At 39.9% G+C, this 17,621-nt stretch overlaps 1 protein-coding gene and 1 long non-coding RNA gene across 5 annotated transcripts in view; one reads left to right on the forward strand and one right to left on the reverse strand.

The window, feature by feature from the left end:
* LOC144680536 (hippocalcin-like protein 1) overlaps window positions 1–14,711 on the reverse strand; it is a 69,874-nt gene extending 55,163 nt beyond the window's left edge. For 2 of the 4 annotated variants that reach the window (XM_078541622.1, XM_078541620.1), the window contains exon 1: window positions 14,394–14,711. The gene's annotated coding sequence lies outside the window, so the exon portion shown is untranslated. Of the gene's footprint in view, window positions 1–7,626; window positions 7,807–14,393 lie in introns of all 4 variants that reach the window. The other 2 variants (XM_078541619.1, XM_078541618.1) reach the window with 2 other exon arrangements.
* Window positions 14,712–14,810: 99 nt separating this feature from the next.
* LOC144680538 (uncharacterized) lies at window positions 14,811–17,240 on the forward strand. Its single transcript, XR_013576577.1, has 2 exons — window positions 14,811–15,369; window positions 15,599–17,240. It is a non-coding gene; the product is annotated as an uncharacterized LOC144680538 (long non-coding RNA).
* The last annotated feature ends 381 nt before the right edge of the window (window positions 17,241–17,621 follow it).

Consider the following 17,621-nt stretch of genomic DNA (forward strand, 5'->3'; position numbering starts at 1 on the left):
GAAACAGTGGTAGGGAGTCAAGAAAATCCTCTGATGCACTTGCAAGGCATGAATTTCTGTCAACACTTTTTGCACGATACATACTAGGCAGCCACTGTCTCCATCCACTTAGGAGGCCAATCAGCCAGCTGTTAAGGTCAACTGAATATTGGCAAGTTGCACCAAATATCAGAATATTGACTCATTCATTCTTACATCTAAATCAAACAAAATAAATGCCCTGAATACAGGTTTCAAAGCCCAAGAACAACAATCATTTCATGGAGCCAGAGTGGTTCAAATGTTACTTTCTTAAAAATCATATACAAACAAAAATCACACGACATATAGCAAGATAAAACACCAAACATTTCAATGCATTCTGCCCTGCAAACTATATCAGTGTGGTTACATTTATGCTCAGTTATAAGTTATTTAGGAATTCCTTTCACTTTATATATTTTTTTTTAAAACTGAATTGAATTTGCAGTACTTGACTCAGTTTGGGTTATGGAAATGCAATGGTGTACTGACCAACTGGCTGCTATGGTCATGATTGCCATGAGGTACTCTGCCTCTGGAGGCAGCCATCTTAAGGTCAGATCAATAAAGGCTCTCACTGAGTACACTGGAGTAGTACATCTGCCCTTATACATGAAACATGGTGTACAGAAGTGAAGAAAAATAGATTTTTGAACACTGCAAAAGAAGCAGAGAAGACACTGAGAACCCAGGCACACAAAAGTACAAATCTGCAAAAAAGCTGAAGGAAAAGGATAAAAGACAAGCACAGGCTGCAAGTGAAATTACTGGCTGCAGAGAAAAAGGACAAAGGGAACACAGACAGAGGCTGCAAGTAAATTACCCAGTGAGTGAAAAGGGCTGCAGTAAATTTTCCAATCCCATCTCCAGTAGCATTAAAATTGATGCATTGCAAAACTGGCAGTTTTCCATTCAGAATGGCAGAACTACGAGATTGCAACAGACTTAACGAACAAGCCTGAACCAATAAGGAGTAGCCCCAATGTTAACACTGCTGGGGAGGGACTGCTACAAAGTGTACACCACCCGAAATCTAAGACGAGCAAAGAAAAAAGATAACAGATTTTGGAAGCCACATTTTGAACCCAGAATGAATGTTACATATGAATGGTATGTATTCAACACTAGGGTTCAGGGTGAAAATGAGACCATTAAATGGCACATCATGACAGTAGCACAGCTAGCAGAATTGTGTGAATTTGGACAGCTAAGAGATGATCTGATTAAAGATAGATTTGACTTAGGCACGAGAGACCCCATAGGTGAAAGCAAGTCTGCTGAAAGAGGAGAAACTGGTGTTAAGGAAGCGACAGATGTCTGTCAAAATGCGGAAGTTGTGAAACAATAGCTAGGGCATATGTACGACAGGGCAGACCAGGAGAAACATTATTCTGAGAGATAGTCCAAGCCAAAAGAACTGGGCAATCACAGACAAAGAGGAGGATGCAAATACTGTGGAGGACAGCATGCACAGGAGAAGAATTGCCCAGCATGGGGAAAGCCGTGTTTTAACTGTAGGAAGCAAAATCATTTTGCACACAAGTATTTCATTAGAAAGAAGCAAAATAAGCCTCGACAGCTGGCCACTGGAGAGATATCAGCAGATGAGTCTGATGAAGAACTATTCATGATACAACAGGTTGGTTCAGTCAAGTCCAAAGGAGAAAAATGGTTTGTGACTGTTACTATGATGACCTCAGAGGGAAGGTATCAAGCAAATAAGTGGTGTCAGATAGACACAGGTGTGTCATGCAAAATAGTGACCGTCACAGATCTGTGTGAAGTGGCTCAACATGGCGATCTGAAAATGAAGCCCTCGAGAGTAAGGCTGAGGCTATATGATGGCACGCTACTCACATCGAGAGGGCAATTTAGTTTGACAACCCAATGCAATGGCAAGGAGGAAGATAGAGTTCCAGATCATAAATGCGATGCAACAGCCACTCATCTCAACTGGAGCAAGTCTAAAGCTTGGGCTGGTGACCCTGAACACCCCAGAGACGGGGGAGAGGCGATCTTCAAGTAAACTACAAGATGGTTGCCAACCACATCAGTGCAATGAAATGCACAAGCCAAAAGTAAATGTTCTACAGGAAAATGTTTCAGTTCAGGCCTGAGCTGGAAGAGTTGAAGGGCAAGATTCCAGCCAAGTCTATACCTTTGCAAAAGCATGATAAACTGAAGTCTTCAATGAACCAAGCTGTGCAAGATCTGAACAAACATTTTGGGGACAACACAAAGGTACCAAGAGGAAAGCATGAACCACAATTCAACAGTTGGCATCTCAAAGCAGGAGTTGAAAAAAACTCAACCGAATCTACAGACGCAACTGCAGGCAGATATGCTCAACTAATGAAGCTGCTCCTTCACAGCAGCCAGCCAGTCAGGGAGAAGGGATCTCACCAGCTGTAGAGTACACAACTACCATCAATCCCAGAGGTCCACGAGTCCCCAACAGCAGCATTGGAACACCAGTCACCAAGGCAACAAGGGCCATGAGAATGACACTCTCCAGACAAGGAACATCACCCAGTTGATCAGCCAATGTCAACGTGCACGCTTTCCATTAAGAGACCTGCAAAGTTTAAAGAATGTGTTTGAAAATGCATGTGCAGAGGCAGACTAGTAGACCAAACAGTTCTCAATGCATGAGATATTGTTGGTATATTGTGTGTAACTTGAGCAACTTAGTCACAGGATTGTGCACGCAAATGTGTCCTTTGTTTGCTGGGAAAAAAATGTTTTCTTTTTACAATGAAAAGGGGGATATTTGTATATTTTTTAGATGAAAAGATGTTTAGATGTTTGAGTTTTGGAAATGCAATGCTGTACTGACCAACTGGTTTGCCATAGTCACGTGACTCTGCCATGAGGCACTCTGCCTCTGGGGGCAGATATCTTAAGGTCAGTTCAATAAAGCCTCTCAGTGAGTACACTGAAGTAGTACATCTGCCCTGGTATATGAAACAAACTCTTTCAGCTCCATAACTAGCAAAAAATCTAGCACTTGCATTCCGCCATGTATTTTTTTTTAAAAATCACTTGTAATACAGAGAACAGATAGATGGTCTCAGGTAGGATTAACTTTGGCGGCTTTCACAGGTACAAAAGTAGCCAAGATTCAAACTTCAGTACTGGTGTGCACAAAACTAGTGTTCTACAACATCAAACCTTATATCCTGAATAGCAGCTAGTGGCTTTAAATGTTAATCCAAACCTTATAGCAGTTTCGAGACTTTATGCCAGGAAATGATTCCCTTATTGGTCACAGTAATGTGCATTTAGCCTAGGATTATCAACTCTGGCTGGACATTCTTTGCAGGTTCCATTACATGACCTTACAGTTGCAGTCACCTCACTAATAAAAAGGTATTAGAAAATAATTTTATGCCCCTGCAATTTCTTTCCCATGTTACTTGCAGCAGTGCACAGGAGATAATCTTTTAATTCCTGGGGAATCCCAGAACAGCCCTGGAGGGTGGGCAACTCTAATGTTCATCAAGGTAAGGAATGTCAGTGCTGGGGTACAAAATGCTTTTTTCCACCCCCCACCCCCCCCCACAATTCAGGCAGTGTCAGCATTACATTCAGTTCAGTTATAGCATGCCTACATTTAAACCCAGGCATCTTTTCTTCAACCTTGCCTTATTCAAACTTAAATTTCCTACATCCACCATCCTTATAGCTTAAACAAATCTAACACATTCATGGAGAGTTTTGTGCTGCAGACCCAAGTCTACTAGAAACAGGTCGACTACCCAAGGTCATTTCACTCGAGACCGTTTCAAGCAGAGAGAAGCTTCACCCCCACCAGGTTGGGATGCAATGAATTGCAGAACTCAGGTGACAAAGGTCAGTCAGCCATAAACCCATTATGCTACTTAGTTTCTCTTCCCTACCTTTTTTAATTTTAACAAAATAACCTAGAAATGCTGCTGGACTTGACGTGATTGTTAAACTAAGTAATACAAATGAGGAATACTGCAAATCTGAAGTAGGACAAAAATGTGAATCTGAGCTTTGAATATGTATGCTGAGAATTAATGTTTTTGTAAACCATCACAATTGATAGCCCTGTAAAAGCGATTTTAGAGTCTGTGAAGCAAGCTAGGGTTTCTGTCAGAAGAGGGCAGTGAAAAAAGGAAGGGACAAATAGGTCAAGAGATCAAACATATGGCTTTTCCAATTAGTGAAGCCTATGAACAGACAGCTAGGGCACTGGCATCAGCAGTACTCTTTTTTGCAGGTGCCAGTAGTTTATGCAAGTTCATGGTTCGATCATGAACTGCCTCCCCACATGTAGTTATAGACTCAGACGTCCACAGCACAGAAGGCGGCCATTCAGCCCATCATGTCCACACTGGTCAACAAGAATCTGACTACACTAATCCCATTTTCCAGCACTTGGCCCATAGCCCTGGAGGCAATGGCAACACAAGTGAATATCTAAATATTGCTTAAATGTTACGAGAGTTTCTGACTCAACCACCCTTTCAGGCAGTGAGTTCCAGGCTCCCACCACCCTCTGGGTGAAAAGATTTCTCCTCAACTAGCCTTCTGCCTCTTACCTTAAATCTATGCCCCCTGGTTATTGGCCCCTCTACTAATGGAAAAAGTGCCTTCCTATCCACCCTATCTATGCCCCTCAATCTTATACACTTCTATCAGGCCCTGTCTCAACCTTCGCTGCTCCAAGAAAAACAACCCCAGCCTATCCAATCTTTCCTCATAGCTCAGACCCTCCAGCCCAGGCAGCATTCTGGTAAATCTCCTCTGCACCCTCTCCAGTGCAATCACATCCTTCCTATAACGTGGTGACCAGAACTGCATGCAGTACTCCAGTTGTGGCCTAACCAGCGTTTTATACAGTTCCAGCATAACCTCCCTTCTCTTGTATTCTATGTCTCGGCTAATAAAGGCAAGTATCCCATATGCCTTTTTAACCACCTTATTTACCTGCCCTGTTACCTTCAGGGATCTATGGATATGCACACCAAGATCCCTCTGATCTTCAGTACTTTCCAGGGTCCTACCATTCATAGTGTAATCTCTTGCCTCATTAGCCATCCCCAAGTGCATTACCTCACTTTTCTGGGTTGAATCCCATTTGCCACTGCTCTGCCTACCTGACCAGTCCATTGATATCCTCCTCACTATTTATCACCCTGCCAATTTTCGTGTCATCCACGGACTTCTTGATCATACGCCCTACATTTAAGTCCAAATCATTTATGTACACCACGAACAGCAAGGGCCCCAGCACCGAGCCCTGCGGAACCCCACTGGAAACAGACTTCCAGTCACAGAAACGTCCCTCTACCATCATCCTCTGCTTCCTGCCTCTCAGCCAATTTTGGATCCAAAGTGCCACTTTGTCTAACGCTATCTGACACATTCATGGATCTCCCAATGCCTTTGCATCAACCAGGTTTTCCATTTAAATGTGAATGATCATTGACAAACCAAGTTTGCCAGGTTCATGAGCTTTTTACACATTTGCAAAGGGAAGCAGACACAGGATTTGCAACCTAGGCTCTACTGTTCTAACATTTGACTGTCAAACTTCAAGAATGGGTTTGCATGACAAACACTGAATGGAAAACGTGAAGGTTGCCAAATCACAGTGCCCTGGAGAGGAAAGGGGAAACTTTGCAAAATCATGGAGCAACAAGATTCCCCCCTGCTGTTGAATCTATATGCAGGCAGAAGCCTCACAGTACATTCCTCCAAAAGGATCTAGTCAAGCTCGGAGGGACAGCAACAACAACCCTGCTTCAGGCATCAGTATCAGGTGGCTGAGTGTAGTTCGCACACCTATCTAACCACTGCTGCTTCTTAAAAACTTGTTCACTTGTTCAGAAAGTGAACAAAATGTCTTTGGGATACTGCACAACTAATTTCAAAATATAAAAACAGCAAAGTTTTACTGTTACACAGATTAATCAGACTTCATTTGAAGAACTATGTTCAGTTTTGAATTCATCACCTTAAAGATAGATACATTGTGTTTCAAGGTGGAAAATTCACTAAGTAAATAAACTTGGCACTTTGAAATTTCTCTCAGTCCATAAATTTACGAATGATGTTTGAGTGCATATTGCATCTTTTATAAATGTCTAATATTTGGGATGGTCATGAGCTGTCTGTCCTTTACAATTTCTGTAGGACCAGGTTTCACTGTAGTAGCTAACAAATTTTAATAGCCTAGCGAATTAAATAGCTGGGAGTGTGAACTGATGTATATGGTTGAAATTCATTTACTGTCCATGTAACAACCATATGCACTCAAGTCTGAGGAATTCCAGCTAAACCTCCATTCTCCTCCTGTCCCCACCAAAAAGCAAAATCCAGAGTTAACATCCACTATTTCTATCCAGCAAATTGCTTACCTTCAAACTGCTGTCCACAAATGCATGTTGTTTATTCTCTCAATTGCAGTAGTTTGATCGAGCTATTGCTCAGTTCATCTCATGCTGTAATATTTAAAAATGTCAACTCATTGCCAACTTCAGTCCCAGCTCCCACTGTCAATATAAAAATTAATCTCCCTACACCGATCTCACTGGTTGTATCCAATATTAAAAATAGCAGGAGTCTGGACTGAAGTCAGAATAGGAAGTTCTTATTTAAATCACATGGCACTGAATAAACAGAGCGGAGCAACAGATGAGAAAGTACTTGTACAGACCTGCTGACACTGCCTGCGGAGAATTTGCTTAACTCTCAAGGGAAATCCATGGAAGGATGTGACCCAACTAAAAATATGACCCATGTGTAAGATAAGATAATAGCACCCATGTCCTCCTCACCACACCCCCACAAGAGATGTATACAGTAACTAATGCAACCATAATATTAAATGGCCTTGCACTATTCACAAAAACATTGAATTCCACCCACTCCCTCTAATGAAAGCTTTTTTAATTGGATTCTCAAGTACAATCATATTTTGCAAAGGTACACCTCCATTTTAAAGGAAGGCCCTATCATGTATAGTGGTTTCATAAAAATTATATACATTTGATTATACACCACTTGCAGGTGATATCCAAGTATCTAGTTATGACTGCACTGCACTGGGAGCAAGGCAGGTTTGGGATTGAGGCAGTTTGTTTAGCCTCGGGAGTTAGTTGTGTTTTGGGTAGGGTGAAAAGGTGGCAACCCTGCTTACTTCCAGCCATACTGAAATGGGAAAGATTGTTTGCATTGAATGAATCATGTGATTGTTCCCATCAACTCAGTTTAAATCAGACTAATTAACTGAAAATGATAAGTAGTCATGTTTGTCACAAAAACAACTTGCAATAAAGATGGTATTGAAAAGTATAACTGAATTATCCCGTCTTTTCTCTTTACAGATGTGCCGTCCTTTTTCTGTAAAGCACAAAGATAGCCATAAAGGCAAAAAATTGTCTTTTCATCTATTATATAGCTTCAAGTCACAGCCAACCAAGGGAACCAAACCTACACAAAGTTAAATGGGAATGAGCTGATCAAAAATCACAAGCTTAATTTAAACAATGTAATTGATTATGCAAAACACCTCTATTAATACCAAATTAGCAGGTAGTGAACCATATCTAACCATAAATAACAAATACTTACGGCCTTCTACCTTCAGATATACTTATGTGACAAACCAATCCCCAGCCCAGAGGATGGATAGCTGGCCATCTTCCAGCACTTCAGCCAGTTTCCAGAAAGCGTCTAAGAGCAACTGCTGTAACCGGTCCTGTTCTTGGCTCAGTGTCTTTTGTTGATGGTATGGCCAAGACTGGGATCTCACTTGATGGGAATTCAAGGACACAAGCCTATATTTCAGTACTACTGCAAAGCACATTGACACATCAATGTTTTACGTTTTACACCACACATTTCAGCAATACAAAAATAGTTTTATCATAAGAACTAGGTGCAGGAGTAGGCAATTCAGCCCCTCGAGCCTGCCCCGCCATTCAATATGATCATGGCTGATCTCATTTCGGCCTCAACTCCAATTTCCCGCCCTCTCCCCATAACCTTTCAACCCACCACTAATTAAAAATCTGTCTATCTCCTCCTTAAATTTATTCAGTGTCCTGGCATCCATTGCACTCCAAGGTAGTGAATTCCACAGATTCACGACCCTTTGAGAAAAGTAATTCCTCCTCATCTCTGATTTAAATCTACCACCCCTTAGCCTAAAACTATGGCTTCTCGTTCTAAAATGTCCCACAAGGGGAAGCATCTGCTCCACGTCTACTTTGTCTATCCCCTTTTATCAACTATTTTCTAATCTCCAAAATGAAAACTATGATAGTTTTGGCAACATTGCACACAAACTGTTAAGATCCTTTTCCAACGTCTAAATTGCCATCCGTATAGCTGGGTAGATTTTCAGCTTGTTGGCCTAGTGCAGTGTTCTTCATTGCAAGGCCCTCCAGCCAGTGGCAGCTCCCATTGACACTAAGTGCAGCTCCCCGACTCCATCCATTTTCAGTAACTGCTTTATCCTCAGAGGGTTGCGGTGAGCCAGAGTCCAACCCAGAATTATATTCCTATTTATTTTATTTATAAAACATTAAAAAATGTGTACTGAGCCCATCAAAAGTCAGCCTTCTTTAAATGTCATGTTGACCACATGGTACAATGTGCGCCAATAAGTATATCTAAGTATGTGTGTTGTATAGTAAGAGTTATATTACCATAGCAACCACCATAGAACTAGGAGTATTCAACTCGGATGCTGGAAATCTGAAACAAAAACAGAAAATGCTGGAAAAACTCAGCAGGTCTAGCAGCATCTGTGGAGAGAGAAAAAGAGAGTTAACATTTCTAATCCATATGACCCTTCTTCAGAGCTCTGAAGAGTCATATGGACTTGAAACATTAACTCTGTTTCTCTCTCCACATGTGCTGCTAGACCTGCTGAGTTTTTCCAGCATTTTCTGTTTTTGTTTCAGTATTCAACTATTGGTGTGAATTCTTTTGGCCCAAGTAGGTTACTGGAGTAGTAAGCAATAATAATTTAGTAGTCAACGTGTCTCTCATAGTGCAGGTATTTTTTGCTAAAGTGGCCCTTGCTTGAAAAATAATGAAGACAACTGGCCTAGTGCAAAGGAAACAGGAAATTAAAATTGGGTAGTATCTTCATTAGACAGCTGCTGGCTTTATGCCAGGATGGCAAGTTGAAAACACTCATTTCCAATATTGGAGAACTATTGGTTACTAAACAGACAAGCAAAATAAAACTAAATGTTAGGAAGGGGTTAAAATGTTAGCCCCGTTTCCAATATAAACAAATTTCTAAACTAATTAGAATGGTAATGTTTCTTTTTTTTCCATTTTGTTACTGGAAACATTCCCCACCTACAGAAGTTCTAACAAAGCTGGATTTGCTGTGGAAGTGCACAATTTTAAAACCGTCTGGACAGGCTGCGATTTTAAGTTGTGTTTGCACAAATTGTCAATAAATGTGCATTTATAGTTTGTCACTTATCTTGCATGATTTCCTTTAAAAAGTATTGTGACTGAACGTTGACTTACATCACCCAATTTATAGTTCGAAGAAAATGATATATCCTGAAGTAGTATGCCCCATGGATTTTTTTTCCCCCTCCTTCAGGACTTGGAAGTTGAAAATTCTGTTTCAAAACTCAATCCCACAAGCCACCGCAATTCCAGCACATGACCCAAAAACCTCAGGTGCGATTTCCAAAGTAAATCAAAAGATCTATTTCTTGTATCTAGCCCATTAGGCTGGGCAATTTATTTTTACTAAAAATTTAGGTCGGACACCTGTATTGAGGACAAAATATATTTTGGATACAGACAATTGTAGTCTACCAGTGAGAAATATATGCACGTCACTTTCAACAGAAGCGGGGGTGTCACTTTGTACAGAAGATTTTGTTTTTATTGTTCAGCACTTAATTTATAATTTAAGCATTATGTTGAATGGTACAGTTGCAGATACCAGTGATATTGGATGTGATTTCCTACATGGAAGTTTTGGATCTCCACTGTCTGTCAGATACCTCCTCACATGGGAAAACAAGGTAAAACGCCACCACCAGTGTATAATAGTCAGAACAGCTGGCTGACTCAGCGCAATGTTAGTGAGCTACTCAGGATAATTTGGCCATAAATTCTCTCTGATGTGGAGAAACTGCAAATAAAGGAGAAATTATATAAACAAAATTAGATTTGTTATATAATGGATCACCAGATGCAATAGGATTTATTATCCTTTGGGACTAAAACTTGGCCAACCTAATCATATAACAGAGTGCATTGCAAAGTTGTTATTATGCTGTAACTTAGTACCTTTAAAAAAATTCTTCAATTCTCAAATGCTACAACTAATGGCTTCAGGAATCCAAATGGCATTAGTTTAACCTCAATTGACCATATGAAAATTGAATGTTTGCAAACTCTACTTTGAGTCCAGTACTAAAAATGCAACGATTGTCCACTTTGGTGCACAATTTAGGTAAAGATTTGAATTTTTTTTTTAAGTGGAAGTTAATAGTTTGGGCATGGATTTTAGGGGTAATAACCAGAAAGCAAATAAAGGATTTGGTATTACATAGTTGAATGATTATAACAGCTTTGAGATTAAAACCTGCTTCTTAGCCCAAATCTATTTTTTGCGGTTTAAACCTTCATTGAAAGGCTCAAAACTATTTTTGGATCTGGATGTAAATTCTTCATGCACTCTGGTTTTGAGATGAATTACCCCTAAAATCCTGTATCCAAACATTTAATTGCTACCGTAAAACTCAAATCTGTGTACACTTTGATACGCAATTTAGGTGATCCTATTCATTAAGATTGCCAGCTCTACAATTTGAGCTCAATCATTCAATTTTCATACACACAACTGAGGACGAACAAGTAACATTACTGAAGCCACTAGCTGCAGAATTTTTCAATTGAGACTTTTAAAAATGGGATATGAATAAAAACATTATAAATTTATACCTTGAAAAGGTCACCAACTTTGTAATACTCTCAGAATTAACCAATTAGGTTGACCGAGTTAAGTCCACAAGGATAGCAAATCCTATTACATCTAGAGATCCATTATATAACTATAGTCTAATTTTGCAGTTACTTACTGCACCATCATTCATAATAAAAGCTATTTACAGAAGGTTTGAGTCATGATTTTCACATGAATACTGTATTACAAAATGAGCATCGGGTTGCTACACATTTTAAATATTCAGACCAAGGTAATTAAATAGAAGACATTCCATATAATTGTAAAAAGGGGCTCTTACAGGCTATTAAAAACTACTATGGAATACACTCATTTTCAAATAGTGTAAAACATTGTCACTGACTTAAAAGATAAATTGACTTGGAAATAAAATGGATGGACAAGGATCTTGCTTGCATTATGGCGGGTAAGAACCTTCTCTACACGAGTTCAGGTATTAAATCACACTTAGCAGAAGGATCAAAATGTAATTAATGCAATTTGATTTATGAAGTCTCTCTCCCTCAATGTAAACATCCAAATATACTTTGAAAGTATATTATAGATAGAAAACTAAAACGCTTTCTTTCTAGAACTTATAATTTTTTGATAGAAGATATTTTCCCTTTAATAACTGATATCTGTAAGCATATTATTTCAATTTTAAAAAAATTCTTTCACAGGATGTGGGTGTCGCTGGCTAGGCCAGCATTTATATTACCCATCCCTAATTGCCCTTGAGAAGGTGGTGGTGAGCCTCTGTGGATCGCTGCAGTCCATGCAGTGTAGGTACACCCAGTGCTTTTTAGGAGGGAGTTTCAGGATTTTAATGCAACGACAGTTTTATATGTTTTACATTTTATTTCCAAGTGATTTATTGCAAGCTTAGCAGGTAACTGGAGGACAGAGTCAGGATCTCAAGTCATTCATTTTATCACATCAATTAAAACAATGATGATTGCTTAGGCCTGTCTGAAGTATAATTTTGAAGAATTGTTTAAATTCTATTTTAATAAATTCTCTTGTTCAGTCTCTTCACCTCCAATCATAATTGCGCAGTCATACAATCGCCAATCAAGGGAGCTGGGTCTCAATGTCGCTTTTCAAAAAAAATATGGTATAACTAAAAGATAGAAACGATGTGTCAAAAGCATGAACAAGCTTTGTTCTCCCCCCCCACCGCCTTTGCTGTATATCTCAATATCATAGTGTTTTACTCCCAACAGCCTAATGGAGAATAGATTATACCACTTTAAAATGTGACGGGAGAGAAAAAAAAACTTAGGGCGCAGTGGGAAAATCATTCATTCAATTTTGTAACCTTGACTTTAATTCCATGAATTTGAACTAAATTTAAGTCCTCTTTGTAAAAGGTCTAACAGAAATTGTGCCAATCTTAGCATTTGTCATCCTATTCATCTACTATGAGCAAGAGTAGCTGGTACAGTAAATAGATAAATTCAATTGCCCAAAAGAAGCTGCAGTCCGGAGGCTGTGGTTTAGGTCAGTATAAGGTTCGTGCACGGTTGTTAAAGCTTTAATTTGTCCTATGATATAACTGACCTTGGAGTGCTTAGATGACCAGACATAGGGCATTCCCGCTCCCCCCCCCCCCCCCCCCCACCATTCTCATCTTAACAGGCATAAACAGTTGAGAATTATGTTTCCAAGAATTCCAGACTATCCTGGGATTTGAACCTAGCTGGAAAGCTGGTGTTTTACTATTCATCTAATGCCATCACACACCGCACTATAGGTGTCACACAGTCAAACTACATCACACAGCAATTAAGTGCAGTCTCCATTCACTTAATTTGACATCCAGCATGCAAAGTGGGTATGGCTGGTGGAATCCCCTCATGTCGAATCCCATAAAACCTAGCCACCACAGAGGGTTAACAGCCCTAAAAGCAGGTATAAAAATAGCCAAAGAATGACATTTCACATTTACATGGCCTGTCAAGACTATTAATCAATCTGCAAATCCTTCCTTAAATGTGTAGTTGTTAAGTAAAGAAGTGCGTTCAGTAAGCTAGTACTGTAAAGGATGCTCACAAGTAGGCATTCATTACCTGGAAGAAGAGCTCCCCACCACAAACAAGTTTTGAGCACTTAAAATGAAGCCAAATGTTTGAAAGTAATATTATTTCAGGAGCTCAGTGTACCCTGCACTGGTTAACAGCACTGGAAATGGATGGACACCTTGAAAACATTATTTGAATCACAGGCTCATGTGTCTGAAAATGTGTCTCTTTGACTGTTTTAATAATTTAAGCAAAGGCCACCAACAAGTTCTCTCAACCTCACTACTGGATCTAATGCCGGATTTGGACTCCTGGATGTACAATGAGGAAACAAGCAAAGGCCTTGAACTAATGCTTCATAATAATGTACTTCTGTCATAGGCCCACTACACTCAGCAAGCTTTGTCAGGATTACTCATCTCACCCATGGATTACTGCATGTCATCTTGTAGAACCAACAGGTATAAAGTATTTTTAAACATGTTAATGATATTTTAACAGTTTTAAAGCACAGCGGCTTTATGCATCTCTAAAATAGATTTTCCATTAGTATTAATATCATTGAGTCTTATATCTGACAAATACAATTACATGACCACCGTTTAGGATAAGCTATCTTTAAGTAAAATCAGGGTATTGTTTTTCTTAACATCAGGAGAAAGTGTTGACCTTACTGTACACGATACTGTTTCAAACAAACGTGTGCGTCTATTGTGGATCATTGCGAAGTAGACGTTTCGCTTACATCCAATAAAGCTGGAAAGACGTACGTTTAGAAGCTCACATTCCAAAAATGCAAGTAAGCATGCCACTGTTAAAAGGAGACGGGAAATACCGCTGTCAGCGAGCGAGAGAAGAGGAGGATTTCATTTAAAGAGGAATTTAAAACACGCTCGTCCAACCCAAACACCCATCTCCCAAACAATTGCGAGCTACACTGTACTAACAAACTGATGCCTGCAGAGCCAGTTGTTTAGAAAACAAAATTACGCCTAGGGGAGGGGGACCTGGAACGTCAATCCATGTTTCCAGCAACGGTGAAGCCTTTAAACATTCGCTTCGTCCCTTGGAAAACAAAACAAGTTTGCAAAGAAAAAAAAAACTTTGTCGACGCTATCTTTTGGGTGTTGCAATTCATCTATAGTCCAAAAATGACCTGAATGGAAGGAGTGAGGGGGGCGGAGATGAAAGCTTGTTTAGAAGCTGCTTGTTTGGAGCAGGGAATCGCGACACATTCTGCACTTTTATCCTAGCAGCTCCTTCTCCTGCAGCCCGCGGAGTCACTGGAACAATGACAGGTCACAGAAGTTTGCTGTACTGTTTACTGCTCGCTCTTCAACCCTGCTCCTCTCTCTCAAACACGTATAAACACACAAAAGACTCACCAACTACCCCAGAGGGCTCCTTTCCAGCACCTTTCTTCCTCACTTTTACTTTGTAGGTCCGGTGATCAGCGCTTGGTTTCAAAATAAGGTATTTATTTTTTTTAAAAAATAACCCCCCAAAAAAAAAGCCCAGCCAAAATATAAAACAACAAAACGATTTTAGTCAATCACGTTGCGATGGGGGAAATTAAAAGCCGGCAATGAATTCGAGTGAGGAAGCATCAGTGGGTTCCAGGCAGACTTGTCCGCCCCTTCGTCTCTTTCCATTTCAGGCAAAAGATGAAGAGCCGCCGCGCGGCTACCATGTAACTATTTCCACGGGCCAGCCCACCTGCACAAAAGGGGGGTGTGGAGAAAATCCTCCACACACTAACACCTGCCACCCTTTCATCATAACGCCATCCTCCCACGCCAGATACTGTGTCGCAATTGCTCATCACCTTTTGTTAAAGGAGAGAAAATGCCCTCTATTCTCATGTCAACAATGAAAGCACATGAGCAATCCAACTCTCACCCCCCCCTCTTTAGTGTTTACTTAGCACATTCCGATGTGCCAGTGGTTCTCGGAGTGACAGGAAGTGAAGACAGGCCCAGAACTGATCCTTAAATCTACACCAGTTTAAGGATTGATTTTGCAATTGTCTAAATTGACGACTCGCTGTCTTTCTTAGCAGATAATCCATTTAAACCAGGTCAGGTGACGAAGAAGGTTAAATATTTGTTTCAACACAGAATCCACATCTTAGAAGCCACAATTTTTTTTATATGTTAACATCCTTTCTTCCTGCCGCTTTCCTCTGATCGTTAGAGGAGCGGCTCTTTAACGGTATAACACCAGAAGTTTTCTCTTATCCTATTTTTGGACAAGGTAATTGGATTTTAAATGCTTAAGAGTACAACCTACAGAGGACGTCGTTGCGCAATTTGTCAGTGGGATATGTGCATCGGTACGTTTAGGCTGTATATAACATAGCAGGTAATTTCTAAAATATCAAATATTATCGGTACAAAAATAAATGTTTCACTATTTAATATCTAAAGTGAGATGACATTTCTCGCAACAACTGCAAAAGTTAAGATTTGCTAATGTACGTCCAAATGTTGTTAGGCAATCGAACAGTCTTATGCGCCAGAAACCTCTCCTAATAAAATATTTTCCGAGTACCTATTTGTAGTAAACCGAAACTTTTTTTTTTATCTTTCAGCTAGTTGCTTACCCATCTACTATCAATACGGACTGCTAATACAAAAGCTACAAATGCTTTCTTTTTAAACAATTTATAACATTTTGGATGACCAACACTCTGCTTTGGAGTTAGTGCTGTCATTAATACTTAGATATTAACTGACTGGGGGAAAAAAAATCATGTCACTGAATTCCTATTAGGGAAGGTTATGCTTGCCTTGGAAAGAGTGCTACGAAAGTGCCCTAGATTGAATCGTGGATGAGAAGATTATCCTAGGAGCAGAGATTACGTAGAACAAGTCTGTATTCTCTGGAGTTTAGGTGATCTCGATGAATGAAATGCCGGGGAGAGGGCTTGATAGGATGAATGATGCGAGTGTATTTTCCTGATGGGAGATTGTAAACTAGGGGTCTTGGATTTAGGATAAAAGGTCTGCCATTAAGGACTAAGATGAAAATTCTCTTCATTCAGAGAGTTGTGGTTGCTCAGTTGTTGAGTTTTTTCAAAGCTGAGACTGATAGATTTTAAGGGAACCAAGGGACATGGGGATAGAGCAGGAAAGTGGAGTGCAGGTTGAAGATTAGTCACAATCTTATTGAATGATGGAGCTAAGTTGATGGCCAAATGGTCTACTCCTCCCATTTCTTATGTAACATTGGAGAATGTATCTGATCTCTCATACTGGTCAGTGGCAGTGGGCCAAATACAAAGACTAATATATTTCCAGAAAGATATGACATTATACAATTAAGCATAACCATTGGGTTGATGGAGAGTAAGGGGGAAGTTTTCCCTACCATGGGTTATGTCCCCATTTCTATTGCTTTGATATACCTCACCCCAGAACTTTTTGCCTCTGCATTATAGTTCCATTTTTGTGAAAATGTAAAACATTTGACTCAGAAACAGAAGTATCATTCAGGGGTTCTGATGAAAGGTCAAGTAAGGCCGGTTAGTTCTGATGGTTAGAGCATAGTGCTTAATAATGTCGCTGTATCGGCAGGGGTAGTTTTTGGGGCCTGCCTCTTCTACTTGCCCCATTGTGATATCATGGAATGACTGCTAGAGACAGAGAACTGTGGAGAGCCATGGTTAGCAATCCTTGGACTACCAAGGAAGCTACATGAAGAAAGAGAGAGAGATGGAAGGTCGTTGACCTGTAACAGTAACTCTTGTTTCAATCTCCATGGATGCTGCCTAACCTGTTGAGAGTTTGCAGCATTTTCTGTTTTTTTATATTTCAGATTTCCAGCGTTTGTCACATTTTATTTAGCTTGAAGAGTATAGTTCAGGAGTCAGATTGGCATTCTCACTCCTAAGTGTATTTGACCAAAGAAGCTAAACTGTCCTCACTGGGTGGTTTCACATGCTTGCCAATCCAAGCCAACCCCAACTTACCTTGCTTTTGGAATACAACACCATGTTGAGTCTTGTAGCTGGTAGTCAAACAAGCAAAATCCATTGTTGGGATGGTGTTTTTGAATAGCTCACTTCCTTTGGATGTAAACTGTCACTTCATTCCACTGTACTATGAATCATGTTTTGTTGATGAGTTTACTGTGTACATGAACTTCCACGTGTGCAGACTTCATTATAAATTCACCTCTGTGGAGGGATAACTTTGATCAATCCAATAAAACTGATCAGTGTTGGACCCATATTTGTAATATGACTGTGCCCTTATTTGTAATTTATCAATGTCCAAATTCACAGCCCACATAAACACCATTCTTTTGAATTAAAATGTAACCTTCTTGATACGTGTCACCCTCAATAGCGATTTAATGGAAGTATTCAAAATTATGAAAGATTTTGATTGAGTAGATAAGGAGACACTGTTTCCACTGGCAAGAGGGTCGATAACCAAAGGGCACAGATTTATGATAATTGGCAAAAGAATCAAAAGGGAGACGAGGAGATCTTTTTACACAGCAAGTTGTTATCATCCGGAATATGTTTTGTCCAAAAGGCTGATGGAAGTAGATTCAATAATAAATTCAAAAGAGCATAGGATTTAAATACTTGAAAACGAAAGACTTAC

Source organism: Cetorhinus maximus, chromosome 5 (assembly GCF_964194155.1).
Source record: "Cetorhinus maximus chromosome 5, sCetMax3.hap1.1, whole genome shotgun sequence".
Classification (NCBI taxonomy): Eukaryota; Metazoa; Chordata; class Chondrichthyes; order Lamniformes; family Cetorhinidae; genus Cetorhinus; species Cetorhinus maximus.